Source organism: Schistocerca piceifrons, chromosome 7 (genome assembly GCF_021461385.2).
Source record: "Schistocerca piceifrons isolate TAMUIC-IGC-003096 chromosome 7, iqSchPice1.1, whole genome shotgun sequence".
Classification (NCBI taxonomy): Eukaryota; Metazoa; Arthropoda; class Insecta; order Orthoptera; family Acrididae; genus Schistocerca; species Schistocerca piceifrons.
In genome coordinates this window covers 104,089,258-104,105,311 of record NC_060144.1, presented here as the reverse complement: position 1 = coordinate 104,105,311, position 16,054 = coordinate 104,089,258, and the positions used below count along the sequence as shown (strand labels likewise).

General features: G+C 46.1%; 1 pseudogene; it reads left to right on the top strand.

Moving 5' to 3' along the window:
* Positions 1-362: 362 nt before the first annotated feature.
* On the top strand, positions 363-480 carry LOC124709488 (annotated as a pseudogene).
* The last annotated feature ends 15,574 nt before the right edge of the window (positions 481-16,054 follow it).

The following is a 16,054-nucleotide window of genomic DNA, read 5'->3' as shown; positions in this document are numbered from 1 at the left end:
GTGGAGATAAGGAAGAATAGAATATGTTTAATGGAAATTGTTTTGGTAACTGAAGAAAACCTCACAAGCTAAGATTGCTCAAAAAAAGCAGTTTATTGGATGATTAGTTTCGACACTACTATGCTGTCATCATCGGATTTTGTGCTTTGAAATGTTTACAACATAAAATGCTTTCTTAGTGATTTCTGCTTGTGAAGTTTTGCTGCAGTTGCCTTGCATTGCAGATCAATCCCAGACTGACCATTTAAGGAATATGTAAGGAAATGGGTCTTGAGGATGCTATGTTCCAATTTCAAGGCGCTTGAGGGTCGCCTGGATTTTGTTAGATTGAGATGAAATTTTTCACAGAGTGGGGGATGGAGGTCAACGGCCTTGCCGCAGTGGATACACCGGTTCCCGTCAGATCACCGAAGTTACGCGCTGTCGGGCGTGGCCGGCACTTGAATGGATGACCATCCGGGCCGCCATGCGCTGTTGCCATTTTTCGGGGTGTACTCAGCCTCGTGATGCCAATTGAGGAGCTACTCGACCGAATAGTAGTGGCTACGGTCACAGAAAACCATCATAACAACCAAGAGAGCGGTGTGCTGGCCACACGCCCCTCCTCCCCGCATCCTCAACTAAGGATGACACGGCGGTCGGATGGTCCCGATGGGCCACTTGTGGCCTGAAGACGGAGTGCTTTTGGGGGATGAGGGGGTGGTGGGAGGGGGAGGGGGTAAGGGGTAAGCAAGATTTCAACTTTCAGAAAATTCCGTATAGCTAGAGGCGACTCTCAAGTGCAGGCGCAGAAATCTCCCCAGCCCAGACAGAGCGACACGTCCAACAGTGTCGGGAGACTATCCGCGGTTCTCTCCGTTTGGTGCTTTGTTTTCTACGTCTCACTGTCGAAAGATATTGCCTTTGCGTTAGCACATTGACTGAACGGTGTAACAAGAAACACGAGGAATCTCAAAAGTACGAACGTCCGTTTCCTTGTTTGTAGTTGGTTAATTCCACAGATTTTAAAGACAGGGTGAAATGAAATGACTGTCTACAGCTACTCACTTACAACAAACACGAACCTGACGAATACAAAAAAACTTCTTTCGCATTTCCAATGAATATGTACTGAAGAAGAGATTGATTCTGGACCCCTTTGTGTGTAACAACCGTCCTCATTTCTCTTCCGGTTGCTTTGATTCACAGATACATTGCCTGACAAAAGAAGTGAAGCATCCAGAACGGCAGGAATGAACAGAATGGAACTTCACAGGGTAAGAGCGTGTTGCTACTTCACCCATTACAAAATCGAGTAACATTTACAAAGAAAGAAGATGTTACATACACTCTGGCCTGGATACATGCACCCATTCAGCTGGGGAGGGTGTCATGAAGTTGTCGTATCTACCCCTGAGTCAAACAGGCCTACATCTTCTGTAACTAGTCCTCCATATCTCTGATACTGGCTCTGGGACGAAGTCGACATCCGAGCTGTTCCCATACGTTCTACGAGGGTCAGATCTATGGATCTTGCTGGTCATGGGAATACCTCACATCACGAGGACAGTTCATAGACTCTCATGTCACGTATGGACGAGCATTCTCCTGCCGGAAAATGGCACCACGATACTATCGCATGAGAGGTAACAGTTGGGGACGCAGGGGTGGGCGTGACGTTCCATTGTGCGTCAGGGGTCCTGAAGTGACGCCTGATGGCTCACTACACCATGACTAGCCTTTCATACTCCCTGATAGCGCCATCTGACATAAATATTTTTAAATTATATGTTCTTGTCGTTGTTGTTGTGGTCTTCAGTCCAAAGACAAGTTTGATGCAGCTCTCCATGCAACTCTACCCTGTGCAGACCTCTTCATCTCCGAGTAACTACTGCAACATACATCCTTCTGAATCTGCTTACTGTACATCCCTTGGTCTCCCTCTACGATTTTAACCCCCCCCCCCCCCCCCCTGCTTCCCTATAGTACTAAACTGATGATCCCTTAATGCCTTAGAATGTGTCCTGCCAACCGATCCTTTCTACTCAGGTTGTGTCACAAATTTTTTTCTCCTCAATTCTATTCAATACCTCCCCAACAGTTACTTGATTGACTCATCTAATCTTCAGTACTCTTCAGTAGCACCACATTTCAAAAGCTTCTATTCTCTTCTTGTCTAAACTGTTTATCGTACATGTTTCACTTTCATACTTGACTACATACAAATACTTTCAGAAAGGACTTCCTGACACTTACATCTATACTCGATGTTAACAAGTTTCTCTTCTTCAGAAACTCTTTCTTTCCCACTGTCAGTCTACAATTTATATCCTCCCTACTTCGACCATCATCCGTTATTTTGCTTCCCAGATAGCAAAACTCGTTTACTACTTTAAGTCTCTCGTTTCCTAAGCAAAATCCCTCGGCATCACCTGATTTAATTCGACTACATTCCATTATCCTCGTTTTGCTTTTGTTGATGTTCATCTTATATCCTCCTTTCAAGACACTATGCATTCCGTTCAACTGCTCTTCCAAGTCCTGACACAGTTATAATGTCATCAGCAAATCGCAAAGTTTTTATTTCTTCTCCCTGGACCTTAATTCCTATACCAAATTTTTCTTTTGTTTCCTTTACTGCTTGCTCAATATACAGACTGCATAACATCGAAGATAGGCTACAACCTTGTCTCACTCCCTTCTCAATCACTGCTTCCTTTTCGCGCCCGTCGACACTTATAACTGACATCTAGTTTCTGTACAAATTGTAAATAGCCTTTAGTTCCCTGTATTTTGCCCCTGCCACATTTAGTAGCTGAAAGAGAGTGTTCCAGTCAACATCGTCAAAAGCTTTCTCTAAGTCTACAAATGCTATAAAAATAGGTTTGCCTTTCCTTAACCTGTCTTCTATGAGAAGTCGTAGGGCAGTATTGCCTCGCGTGTTCCTACATTTTTCCGTGACCCAAACTGATCCTCCCCCTGGTCGGCTTCGACCAGTTTTTCCATTCTTCTGTAAGGAATTCGCGTTAGTATTTTGCAATCGTGACTTATTAAACTGATAGTTCGGTCATTTTCACACCTGTCGGTACCTGCTTTCTTTGGAATTGGGATTATTACATTCTTCTTCAAGTCTGAGGGTATTTGATCTATCTCATACATCTTGCACACCAGATAGAAGAGTTTTGTCATGGCTGGCTCTCCCAAGGCTATTAACTGCTCTAACGAAATGATGTCTACTCCCGGGGCCTTGTTTCTACTTAAGTCTTTCAATGTTGTCAAATTCTTCACGCAGTATCATATCTCCTTCTCGTCTTCCTCTACATCCTCTTCCATTTCCATACTTTTGCCCTCAAGTAAATCTCCCTTGTACAGACCCTCCATATACCCCTTCAAACTTTCTGCTTCCTTTTCTTTGCTTAGGACTGGTTTCCCATCTGAGCTCTCGAGATTCGTACGGGTGATTCCCTTTTCTCCGAAGGTCTCTTTAACTCTCCTGTAAGCAGTATCTATCTTACCCCTAGTGATATATGCTTCTACATTCTTACATTTGCCCTCTAACCACTCTTGCTTAGCCATTTTGCACTTCCTACCGATTTCATTTTTTAGACGTTTGTATTCCCTTTCGCCCGATTCATTTATTGCATTTTTAGATTTACTCCTTTCATCGATTAAATTTAATATCTTCTGTGTTACCCAAGGACTTCTACTAGCCTTCGTCTTTCTACCTACTTGATCCTCTGCTGCCTTCACTATTTCATCTCTCAAAGCTACCCATTCTTCTCCTACCGTATTCATTTCTCCTGTTCTTGTCAGCCATTCCCTAATACTCTCTCTGAAACCCTTTACAGCCTCTAGTTCTTTCAGTTTACCCAGGTCCCATCTCCTTAAATTCCTACCTTTTTGCAGTTTCTTCAGTTTTAGTCTGCAGTTCATAACCAATGAATTGTGGTTAGAGTCCACATCTGCCCCTGAAAATATCTTACAATTTAAAATCTGGTTCCTAAATCTCTGTCTAACCATTAAATAATAATCAATCTGAAACCTTTCGGTGTCTTCAGGTCTCTTCCAGGTACACAGCCTTCTCTCGTGATTCTTAAACCAAGCGTTAGCTATGATTAAATTAAGTTCTGTGCGAAATTCTTCCAGGCGGCTTCCTCTTCCATTCCTCTCCTCTAGTCCATATTTACCAACTACATTTCCTTTTCTTCCTTTTCCTGCTATCGAATTCCATTCGCCCATGATTATTAAATGTTCAACTCCCTTAACTATCTGAATAATTTCTTTTATTTCATCATACATTTCTTTATTCTTTTCATCATCTGCTGAGCTGATTGGCATATAAACTTGTACTTCTGTGATTGGTGTGGGCTTCATGTCTATCTGGGCTACGATAATGCATTCACTATGCTGTTCATAGTAGCTTGCCCACATTCCTCTTTTCTTATTCATTAGTAAGCCTACTCCTGCATTATCCCTATTTAATTTTGTGTTTATAACCCTGTATTCACTTGACCAGACGTCCTGTTCCTCCCGCCACCAAACTTCACTAATTTCCAACATATCTAGCTTTAACCTATCCATTTCCCTTTTTAAGTTTTCTTAACTACCTGCCAGAGTAAGGTATCTGACATTACACAATTCGATCCGTAGAAATCCAGTCCTGTTGCTCCTGATAACAACGTCCTCCTGAGTAGTCCTCGGCCAGATTTCCGAAGGGGGGACTATTTTACCTCCCGAATACTTTACCCAAGAGGATGCCATCATCTACACAGTAGAGCTGCATGCCCTCGGGAAAAATTACAGCTGTAGTTGCTCCTTCCTTTCAGCAATTATATACACATTATATTCTCGTGAGTCACTCCACATGTTACTGAAAGCCATATCATAATTTCTAGAGTAGTTCCTGAGATTTTTGACCAATTACGAACGCATTGTAGGTTTGCAATGACAAAAAGGCCTTTTTACAGAGATATAATTGTAAATTAACAATTTTTGGATTTTTCTTTACTTGTAGTGTGAAATCTTGCGTATTGACCAATTTCATGATTATAGGTTTCGATGAGTGAATTTGCGAGTATGAAAAGGATGCCCGTATCTTTTGATTACATTCGCTTAGAAGCTTAAAATTTTTACACCGCGAAAGGACCCTATACTTTAGTATGTAATATAAATTTAAACTTGATACATCTGCCCGTTCGTGGGGAAGAGGAGCCATAACAGACAAACAGACAGCTGCGACCCAACCCGATGCGAAAGCGAAGGGTGCGTGGCACAGGAGGAGCTGTGTCGAGGGACCGAACACCAGTCCCTTTCTGTTCGCAGGGCACAGACCAGCAGGTGCTCTGCATGCCGGCGATCTCATTTGTTGGCGTGGGATCGCGGCGCGAGTCGGCAAGGGTGCTTCGCCGCGCCCCTGGGTAACCGGGGCGTATTCTGCCAAACCCAGGAGGTGGTGACATCGCCTGGGCCAGGTTAGATGGGTCCAGACCGCCGAACGTCTGGGGGACCGGCCCGCCACCTGAGTAGGAGTGGGTCCTAGGCCGAGAGGTGGAAACTCGGGCAAGTAGGCGGCGAAGGGCGAGGGGTGCATCCGCCTCTCCAGAGTGCGGGGTGCACTTGCCGAGGAGCGTCGCGTGAAATCGTCGATGACGGAGTCACCGAGGGGGACCAGTGCACTGGCGACGGTGTGCTGAACCCAGCAGTTCGGAAGTGCCCTTGACCTAGGGGCAAGGTCGGTGGGCGAGCTGCAGAAGCCCCCCCCCCTCCCCCCATGCCAGAGGAGCCGGTCCGGGGTAATAGACGGGCTCCCACCTCTTTTTTATCACTCGTACAAAATGGCGACACCAGAGACGAGTGATACTTGTGCGCTATCGAGAACTTCTCTTGCGCCTGATCCCTCTCCACAGGACGAGGTGGGACAGGCTGAGGAGGATTACTCAGTGATGAAGAGACACGCAAAAATTACGCTGCTCCTGGAGCAAAGCATAAAAAAAATGGAAAAATAAGCCAGGCAGCAATCTCGAAAATAAAAAAATGAATTGGCTGCATGGGCAATCGCTCACGCAAAATTGGACGTGTAGAGGAGCTGGAGAAAGAGAATACCCGTTTGAGACAACAGCAACAACAACTGAGCAAGACCTGGGCGGCGGTGGCTGCACAAGCCCCCACCAGACAAAACAACACGAAAGAGACAATAGACAGGGTGACTAAGAAACAAGAGACGGCGGTCTTTCTTAGGACCTTGCCTGGACAAGACACGAGCGTCAAAAGGATCCAGGAACTTTTAACCACCACAATCGACCCTGTGAAAGATAAGATAAAGATTAAGAGAGTTAAACCAAGCCGCAACTCGGTGATTGTAGAAGTTGCGTCTGAGGAGGATAAAAACAAGCTGCTTGAAAACCCGAAATTGAACGCAGTTGTAAAGTGCGAACCGCCAAAAAAGAGGAACCCCTTGGTCATACTGTACGATGTTCCTACAGTAATGACAAATGAGGAACTATGTGAGGCAATCAGGAAGCAAAACTTTGAGGGCATGAACGAAAATGATTTCCTAAACAGTTTCAAATTGAGATTTAAGACGGGTCCTAGGGACCGTGATGTCGTACAACATGTTGCCGAGGTCTCCGTAACAATGTGGAGACAAATAACAACAATGGGCAGACTATATGTGGGATTCCACGCAATAAACACTAGATACTACATTGTGGTACCTCGTTGTCACAATTGCGGCGACTTGGACCACATTCTGAGACACTGCACCAGTGGGTCGGCCTAATCCAAATGCGGTGATAGCGGTCACACCCGAGAAGATTGCAAGGCCACAGGTGTCTGCATCCCCTGCAAGAGAAGTGGCAAAAAGTCTTGTGGAGCCACAGGACGGAACTGCCCTACCTACAGGATACCGCTACCGACTAAAAATCCACAACGGCAAGAGCATCCAGTGGTAGCGACAGATAAAGCTGCAAAACCTGTTCAAGAAAACACGATAACGAGCTCCACCGCCAACTCCGTCACAAAAGACAGCCCAGTGGTCAGGTTGCCACCCGTAGACCCGGTGAGGGTGTACCCGAATCTCGAGTACACCATGCAACTAGCTAGGCTGGAGCAGCTGACTACCCTGACCACTGCCTTACGACATGTGGTCCGAGTAGGACATGAGAACGGACGGAGGGTAACCTTCTCGGTGATGGAGGCTGTGGACAGAATACAATTAAAGTCAGTGAACCTCCCCACTGACTTCGGAGCACTGCGTGACCTACTCAGAAAAGTGTTTGAAAGACGAGGAGAAAAATTTGACCTAGATGAAATCTACCATCAATCAGTGATGGCAAACGAACGACTAGCATATGACTGAAACAAAACCTGGCCACATGACCACATGCACACTTACTTTCCGTGACGACCAAAATAAAAATAGGACAACTCAATACTCATAACAGTCGACTAGTAATGCAGGAGCTCCGTAAGGAAGTGGTGGAAAAGAGACTGGACATACTCTGTTTACAGGAGCCGTACTCTCTGGCTGGAAAAGTTGCGTTCACTGCCGCAACATGACAAACCGTTAGCAGTGGGGACACCCCCAGAGCGGCCATCCTGGTAACAAACACTGCACTGCATGCAACGCCTCTGTCACAGTACTCCAATAGTCACTGCAACGTCGTGGAGATACAATTTCCTGCTGGAATTGTAATCATCATTAATATGTACTTCCAGTACAGAGACGGAATTGAACAGCACATAGACCATCTAGTGAGTGTGGCCACGGCGTTGCGGGGACGCAAAATCATTATAACTGCTGACATAAACGCCAAATCCCCCCTATGGTACAGTGGCACAAGGGATGAAAATGGTGCTAAAGCAGAGTAAATGATTATGGCTCTTCAACTAGTGGTGGCAAACAGACCAGGCAATCCCCCCACCTACGTGGCCAGAGGGGGATAGGGTACCAACATTGACGTGACGTTGGCAAATATGCTCCAAGAGTGGAGAGTGGTAGACAATGCCACCACTATTGATCACAATCTAATTACATTTATTGTAGGAGATAGAGAGTGCCGCTGGGCCATGGGGTGGGAGGTGCTAAGAAATTTTAGGAAAACAGACTGGGAACGCCTAGCCAGAGAGTGCGACATTCCTCCATTACCAGAAGGGGACGCACGAAAGGACTTTAACGTGGACGACAAGAGCCGAGGGGCTGGTACGTGCAATAACAAGGGCGATTAAGGCGGCCGTACCAACCAGGAGGAGGGCCGTGGCGGCCACACCGTCACCATGGTCAGCCGAGCTACAAGAACTGCGTCAGTCTGTCAGGAGACTGAGAAAGCACTACCAGCGCAGTGTCGTCTGGTGGGAAAAGCAAAGATGGCTGCAGTTATACCGGGAGGCAATAGATAACTTTCAAAAAGAGCTACAGAAGACCAGAATAAAAAGCTGGGAAAATTTTGTAACCAACCAGCTGGCCCTCGGCCCTTGGGGTGTGCCATATATATTGGTGAGGGAGAAGATCCGTTCCCCAACGATGATATCAACGCTCAGGCACGGGGACGGGATGACGGAATCCTGGCAGGAAACTGCTGAGGTCCTCCTCCGGTCCCTGTTGCCTGACGATGACAGGAATGACGACACCTAAGAGCAGCGTCAATTACGAAATAAAGACCTTGCTAGGTATGTAAATGACGAAGCGGTCCTCCCCTTCTCTGAGGAGGAGGTTGCTGCTCTCATCAAGTCCCTAAAGAAAGGAAAAGCCCCCAGGCCAGACGGCATTGTGGCAGAGGTGGTGCAGTTCTTAGCCCCACAGCTAGTTGCGCCACTCACACATCTCTTTATCGAATGCCTCCGGCAGGGCAGATTTCCAAAAATATGGAAAACCGCAAATGTGGTAATCATTAAGAAAGGCCCTGAGAAGTACCCTGCTGAGGCCAAATCCTACAGGCCCATCTGCCTGCTGGATGGCTTTGTCAAACTTCTCGAAAAGTTATTAGCTGACAGACTGACTGCTCACCGCACGCTGCAAGGGATGAGCGGCAGGCAATTCGGTTTCAGGCCGGGACGATCGGCATCTGATGCAATCGCCCTGGCGGCCGAGGTCTGTGGCTCAGCCCCATGTAAGTATGTTGTTGGCATCATGGTGGATATCAGTGGCGCCTTTGACAACCTGTGGTGGCCTTCGGTCTTCTCCTGCCTTCGGGAGAAGGAGTGCCCAGGGCTACTATATGGCTGTTTGAAGAGCTATTGTGAAGATCGGGAGGTTTGGTTATCATCACCTAGCGGGAAAGTCCGGAAAACTATCACTATGGGTTGCCCCCAGGGCTCCGTGTTGGGTCCCCTTTTCTGGCACATCCACATGGAGCCTCTTCTGGACAGTCTGCAACAGAGCAAAGAGGTGCCAGAGATGATAGCCTACGCTGACGACCTCCTCCTGCTGGTCGGCGGCCGAAGTCGCGAGGACATAGAACCGAAAATAGAGAGAGCAATAGACAAACTACAACTATGGTGCCGCAACACCAAGATGACTATCTCGCCAACCAAGTCGACTTACCTATTACTCAAAGGACAGCTAATGAGAAACCCGACCGTGAGAATTGACGGTACGCCGGTTCTTCGGAGACGAGAAACGCGCTACTTGGGAATCATCATCGATGAAAGGTGGAACTTTGCAAGGCACATTGAAACTGTAACCCAGAAAGCACTACAACTACTAAATAACCTGATTTCCATCGGGCATAAGAGATTCCACCTCCCGCCTCATCTAATTAAGCTCTATCATAATAGTATACTGACGTCAATAGTGGGTTACGGCTCGGGAGTCTGGGCTCACAGGCTCACGAGGGTGGTGCCTGCCGTGACGGTGAGAAGAGTACAAAGGAACATGATACTAAGGTCCGTGGGAGCATATAGAACATCTCTGGGAGGAGCCCTGTTAATTATAATGGGGCTCTGTCCCCTGGATGTAAAGATATGGGAACAGGCTGCATGGTACTGGGACAAAATAGATAATATCAGCAAAGTAGAGGAAATTATGGGGGCACCAGTCAGGGAAAAAGGGGAGATACGGGGAAGGGGTGTAGATCTATGGGAGGAGATATGAGAGTCAGATGAAACGGGTAGAAGAACCTTTCAGTTCCTACCAGATGTTAAGGAAAGATTGAAAATTAAATACTTCGAGCCAACTCGGGGATTGTTCCACTTTCTCACTGGTCATGGCCCCTATCCGACTTATCTATGTCGCTTTGGGAAAAGGGCGACGCCTGCGTGCGACTGTGGCGCACCGGAGGGTACTCCTGACCATGTGGTTTACGAGTGCCCCCTTTTCGATGATGTAGCCGAAACACTGAGACGACAACTACCAAGTACAAACACTTATGACCTTCTAAGACAAAAGGAGACGTTTCAGAGACTGAACACGCTAGCCAACGAGGTATCACAAAAAGTATTAAAAACTTTTCTGAGAGACCTTCATGACTAGATAAATAGAAATCACCGATTGTGACCACTGCCCCAATCCCGTACCGCCTGTTCGTGGATAGGTCGACTTTACAGTTGGAATCCGCCACGTGCAGGACCAGGGGGACTGGGGTGATCCTGAACTGAGACGACGCACCGATTATGACGTAGAATAGGAAGTAGATTTAGTTAATTAGAATAGGATAGCAAATTAGGAACCTGCAGCGATAAATGACTTCTTGCCTGCCCTGTGCCAGGGGTATGCTCATAGGGATCAGCTCTATGAGCGAGGCGTCCAAGTAGGTTTATATTATTAACACTGACACAACTGTAACGCTGCAGGCAGTTAATACTAACCTTTCGTAGTAACTAGAAATTATGCTAACACTGGTAAAATTAGAAGCAGTCTCCCTAGTAATAATTATAGTACTGTCTGTAGTCAAGTAGAATGTAGAAGCTGCTATTATAAAAACTAGAAACATAGGACCCACTAATCATTAAGGTGGTGGGTCATATTGTATAATTATTATGTTATGAAATAAAGAATTTAAAAAAAAAAAAAAGGCAGGTAGATAGAGTGACGGGCCGTCTGTCATCGCTCAGCGCCTAACACACACACACACACACGCGCGCGCACACACACACACACACACACACACACACACACACACACACTCACACGGGATTTGACCGACTTAAAAGAAAGCGGCTTATCCTTTCAGCGCTACCTTCCCATATTCATCTACAGTGTTGTATGTTTAGAACTAAACAGATATTCTCAGACTATTGACTGCAAACGTTGAGCATTAAATACCCTGAAGAGCCAAAGAAACTGGTACACCTGGCACACAGTGTAGGGCCCCCGCGAGCACGCAGAAGTGGCATGGGCTCTACTGTCTGAAGTAGTGCTGGAGGGAACTGACACCACGAATCCTGCAGGGAGGTGGAGATCTCTTCTGAACAGCACGTTTCAAGGCATGCCAGATACGCTCAATAATATTCATGTCTGGGGAATTCGGAGGCCAGTGGAATTATCTAAATTTAGAAGAGTGTTCCTGGATCCAATCCCAAGTCAGTTGGAGTGCAGAATGGAGATCAATGGATGCAGGTGATCAGATAGAATGCTTACGTACGTACCACCTGTCCGAGTCGTATCTAGAAGTATCAGGGGTCCCACATCATTCCAACTGCACATGCCCCACAGCATTAAGAGCCTCCACCAGCTTGAACAGTCTCCTGCTGACATGCTGGGTCCATGGATTCGTGAGATTTTCTCCATACCCGTACACGTCCATCCTCTCGATAAAATCTGAAACGAGATTCGTCAGACCAGGCAACATGGTTCCAGGCATCAACAGTCCAATATTGGTGATGACGGGCACAGGGGAGGCGTAAAGCTTTGTGTCGTGCAGTATCAAGGATACACGAGTGGGCCTTCGGCTCCGAAAACCTACATCGACATCTACATGGATACTCTGCAAATCACATTTAAGTGCCTGGCAAAGGTTCATCGAACCACCTTCACAATTCTCTATTATTCCTGTCTCGTATAGCGCGCGGAAAGAATGAACACCTGTATCTTTCCGTGCGAGCTCTGATTTCCCTTATTTTATCTTGGTGATCGTTCCTCCCTATGTAAGTTGGTGTCAACTAAATATTTTCGCATTCGGAGGAGAAAGTTGGTGATTGGAATTTCGTGAGAAGATTCTGTCGCAACGAAAAACGCCTTTCTTTTAATGATGTCCATCCCAAATCCAGTATCATTTCTGTGACACTCTCTCCCATATTTCGCGATAATACAAAACGTGCTGCCTTTCTTTAAACTTTTTCGATGAACTTCGTCAGTCCTATCTGGTAAGGATCCCACACCGCGCAGCAGTATTCTAAAAGAGGACGGACAAGCGTAGCGTAGCCAGTCTCTTTAGCGGATCTGTTACATTTTCTAAGTGTCCTGCCAATAAAACGCAGTCTTTGGTTAGCCTTCCCCAAAACATTTTCTATGCGTTCTAATTTCAGCTGTTCGTAATTGTAAGACCTGGGTATTTGGTTGAATTTACGGCTTTTAGATTAGACTGATTTATCGTGTAACCGAAGTTTTAGCACTCATGTGGAATACCTCACACTATTCGTTATTTAAGGTCAACTGCCACTTTTCTCACCATTCCGATATTTCTTCTAAATCGTTTTGCAGCTTGTTTTGATCTTCTGATGACTTTATTAGTCGATAAACGACAGCGTCATCTGCAAACAACCGAAGACAGCTGCTCAGATTGTCTCCCAAATCGTTTATATAGATAAGGAACAGCAAAGGGCCTATAACACTACCTTGGGGAACGCCAGAAATCACTTCTGTTTTACTCGATGACTTTCCATCAATTACTACGAACTGTGACCTCTCTGACAGGAAATCACAGATCCACTCACATAACTGAGACGATATTACATAAGCACACAATTTCACTACGAGCCGCTTGTGTGGTACAGCGTTAAAAGCCTTCCGGAAATCGATCTGATATCCCTTGTCAATAGCACTCAGCACTTCATCGATGACGTTTCGTTGAATGGTTCGCACGCTAACATTGTCGATGGCCTAGCATCGAAATCTGCAGCAATTTGCGGAAGCGTTGCACTTTTGTCACGTTGAACGATTCTCTTCAGTCGTCGTTGGTCCCTTTCTTACAGGATCTTTTTCCGGCCGCAGCGATTTCGGAGATTTTATGTTCCTGATATTCACGGTACACTCGTGAAATGGACGTACGGGAAAGTCCCCACTTCATCACTACCCTTGAGACGCTGTGTCCCATTGCTCGTGAGCCGAATATAACACCACGTTCACACTCACTTAAATCTTGATAACCTGCCATGGTAACAGCAGTAACCGATCTAACAACTGCGCCAGACAGTTATTGTCGTATATAGGCTTTGCCGACCGCTGTGCCGTATTCTGTTTATTTTACATATCTCTGTATTTAAATACGCATGCCTATACCACCTTCTTTGGCCCTTCAGTATAAGAGTTCCCGAGAAAAACCCGCTAAGAGCTCATCAGGCAGAATTAATGTAGTTTCCCATGCATTTCCGCAGAGCCTGGGACATTTCTTGGTTGATCTTACATTTCGATGTAGCAGATAACTCGAACTGGAATTTCAAACTACTTTAACGGTTCCCAATAACAAAAATACGAAGTGTCAGAACTAACTTAGTCGCTACAGATATAGCGTCTCCGTATTTTTTATTTTCTGTTGTAGCCAAACAGGATGAAATATTACTTCGAAATCACGACTGCAGTTACTAAATACGGTAGTCCTTGTCATCTTTATGTCTTCCAGCAGGCTCACACACGTATTAAGTGAAAAGTGTTAAATACACGATCACACGGCCTCATTTTTACGATTTCTTCTTCGTCTCGGAATACACAGGCTGTGGCGACAGCCTTCTGCCAAAGCGAATATACAGGGCGGTTCATTGATCGTGACCGGGCCAAATATCTCACGAAATAAGCGTCAAACGAAAAAACTACAAGAACGAAACTTGTCTAGCTTCAAGAAGGAAAGCAGATGGCGCTATGGTTGGCCCGCTAGATGGCGCCCCCATAGGTCAAACGGATATCAACTGCGTTTTTTAAATAGGAACCCCGAATTTTTATTACATATTCGTGTAGTACGTAAAGAAATATGAATGTTTTAGTTAGACCGCTTTTTTCGCTTTGTGTTAGATGGCACTGTAATAGTCACAAACATACGGCTCATAATTTTAGACGAACAGTTGGTAACAGGTAGGTTTTTTAAATTAAAATACAGAACGTAGGTACGTTTGCACATTTTATTTCGGTTGTTCCAATGTGATACATGTACCTTTGCGAACTTATCATTTCTGAGAACGCATGCTGTTACAGCGCCATTACCTGTAAATACCACATCAATGTAATAAATGCTCAAAATGATGTCCGTCAACCTCAATGCATTTGGCAGTACGTGTAACGACATTCCTGCCAACAGCGAGTAGTTCGCCTTCCGTAATGTTCGCACATGCATTGACAATGCGCTGACGCATGTTGTCAGGCGTTATCGGTGGACCCCACAGAAAGAAATCCGGGGGCATCAGATCTGGTGAACGTGCGGGCCATGGTATGGTGCTTCGACGACCAATCCTCCTGTCATAAAATATGCTATTCAATACCGCTTCAACCGCACGCGAGCTACGTGCCGGACATCCATCTAGTTGGAACTACACCGCCATTCTGTCATGCAGTGAAACATCTTGTAGTAACATCGGTAGAACATTACGAAGGAAATCAGCATACATTGCAGCATTTAGATTGCCATCGATAAAATGGGGGCCAATTATCCTTCCTCCCATAATGCCGCACCTTACATTAACCCGCCAAGGTCGCTGATTTTCCACTTGTCGCAGCCATCGTGGATTTTCTGTTGCCCAATAGTGCATATTATGCCGATTTACGTTACCGCTGTTGGTGAATGACGCTTCGTCGCCAAATAGAACGCGTGCAAAAAATCTGTCATCGTCCCGTAATTTCTCTTGTGCCCAATGGCAGAACTGTACACGGCGTTCAGAGTCGTCACCATGCAGTTCCTGGTGCATAGAAATATGGTACGGGTGCAATCGATGTTGATGTAGCATTCTCAACACCAACGTTTTTGAGATTCCCGATTCTCGCGCAATTTGTCTGCTACTGATGTGCGAATTAGCCGCGGCAGCAGCTGAAACACCTACTTGGGCAGCATCATTTGTTGCAGGTCGTGGTTGACGTTTCACATGTGGATGAACACTTCCTGTTTCCTTAAATAACGTAACTATCCGGCGAACGGTCCGGACACTTGGACGATGTCGTCCAGGATACTGAGCATCAAACATAGCACACGCCCGATGGGCATTTTGATCACAATAGCCACACATCAACACGATGTCGACCTTTTCCGCAGTTGGTAAACGGTCCATTTTAACACGGGTAATGTATCACGAAGCAAATACCGTCCGCACTGGCGGAATGTTACGTGATACCACGTACTTATACGTTTGTGACTATTACAGCGCCACCTATCACAAAGCGAAAACAGTGGTCCGACTAAAACATTCATATTTCTTTACGTACTACACGAATATGTACTAAAAATGGGGATTCCTATTTTTAAAAAAACGCAGTTGATATCCGTTTGACCTATGGCAATGCCATCTAGCGGGCCAACCATAGTGCCATCTGGTTTCCCCCTAAAAGCTAGACAAGTTTCGTTCTTTGTAGTTTTTTCGTTTGACGCTTATTTCGTGAGATATTTGGTCCGGTCATGATCAATAGACCACCCTGTATTGGCCATTGGAACAGCGCGAGTGGTTCCATCTAAGTGCGAATGTGTGAATTGAATCGCGCTTGCGCATGTGTCGAGAAAGAGGAGTGGACGTTCACGCATGCATCTTCTTGCGTGTGTGGCGAACACAGGCACAGAGCAACTAGGCGCAAGGCGCACGGGTGTGAAGGAACCGCCGGCAGCTTCCCAGACAACCTGGTGCCGAGCCCCTGCTGGCCTGTCACTACTGTATATTCAGTCTACTGCGGCAGAACTCGGCAGGCCGCAGGGCCCGTGTATATCTGGGATACCACATCCGCATCCAC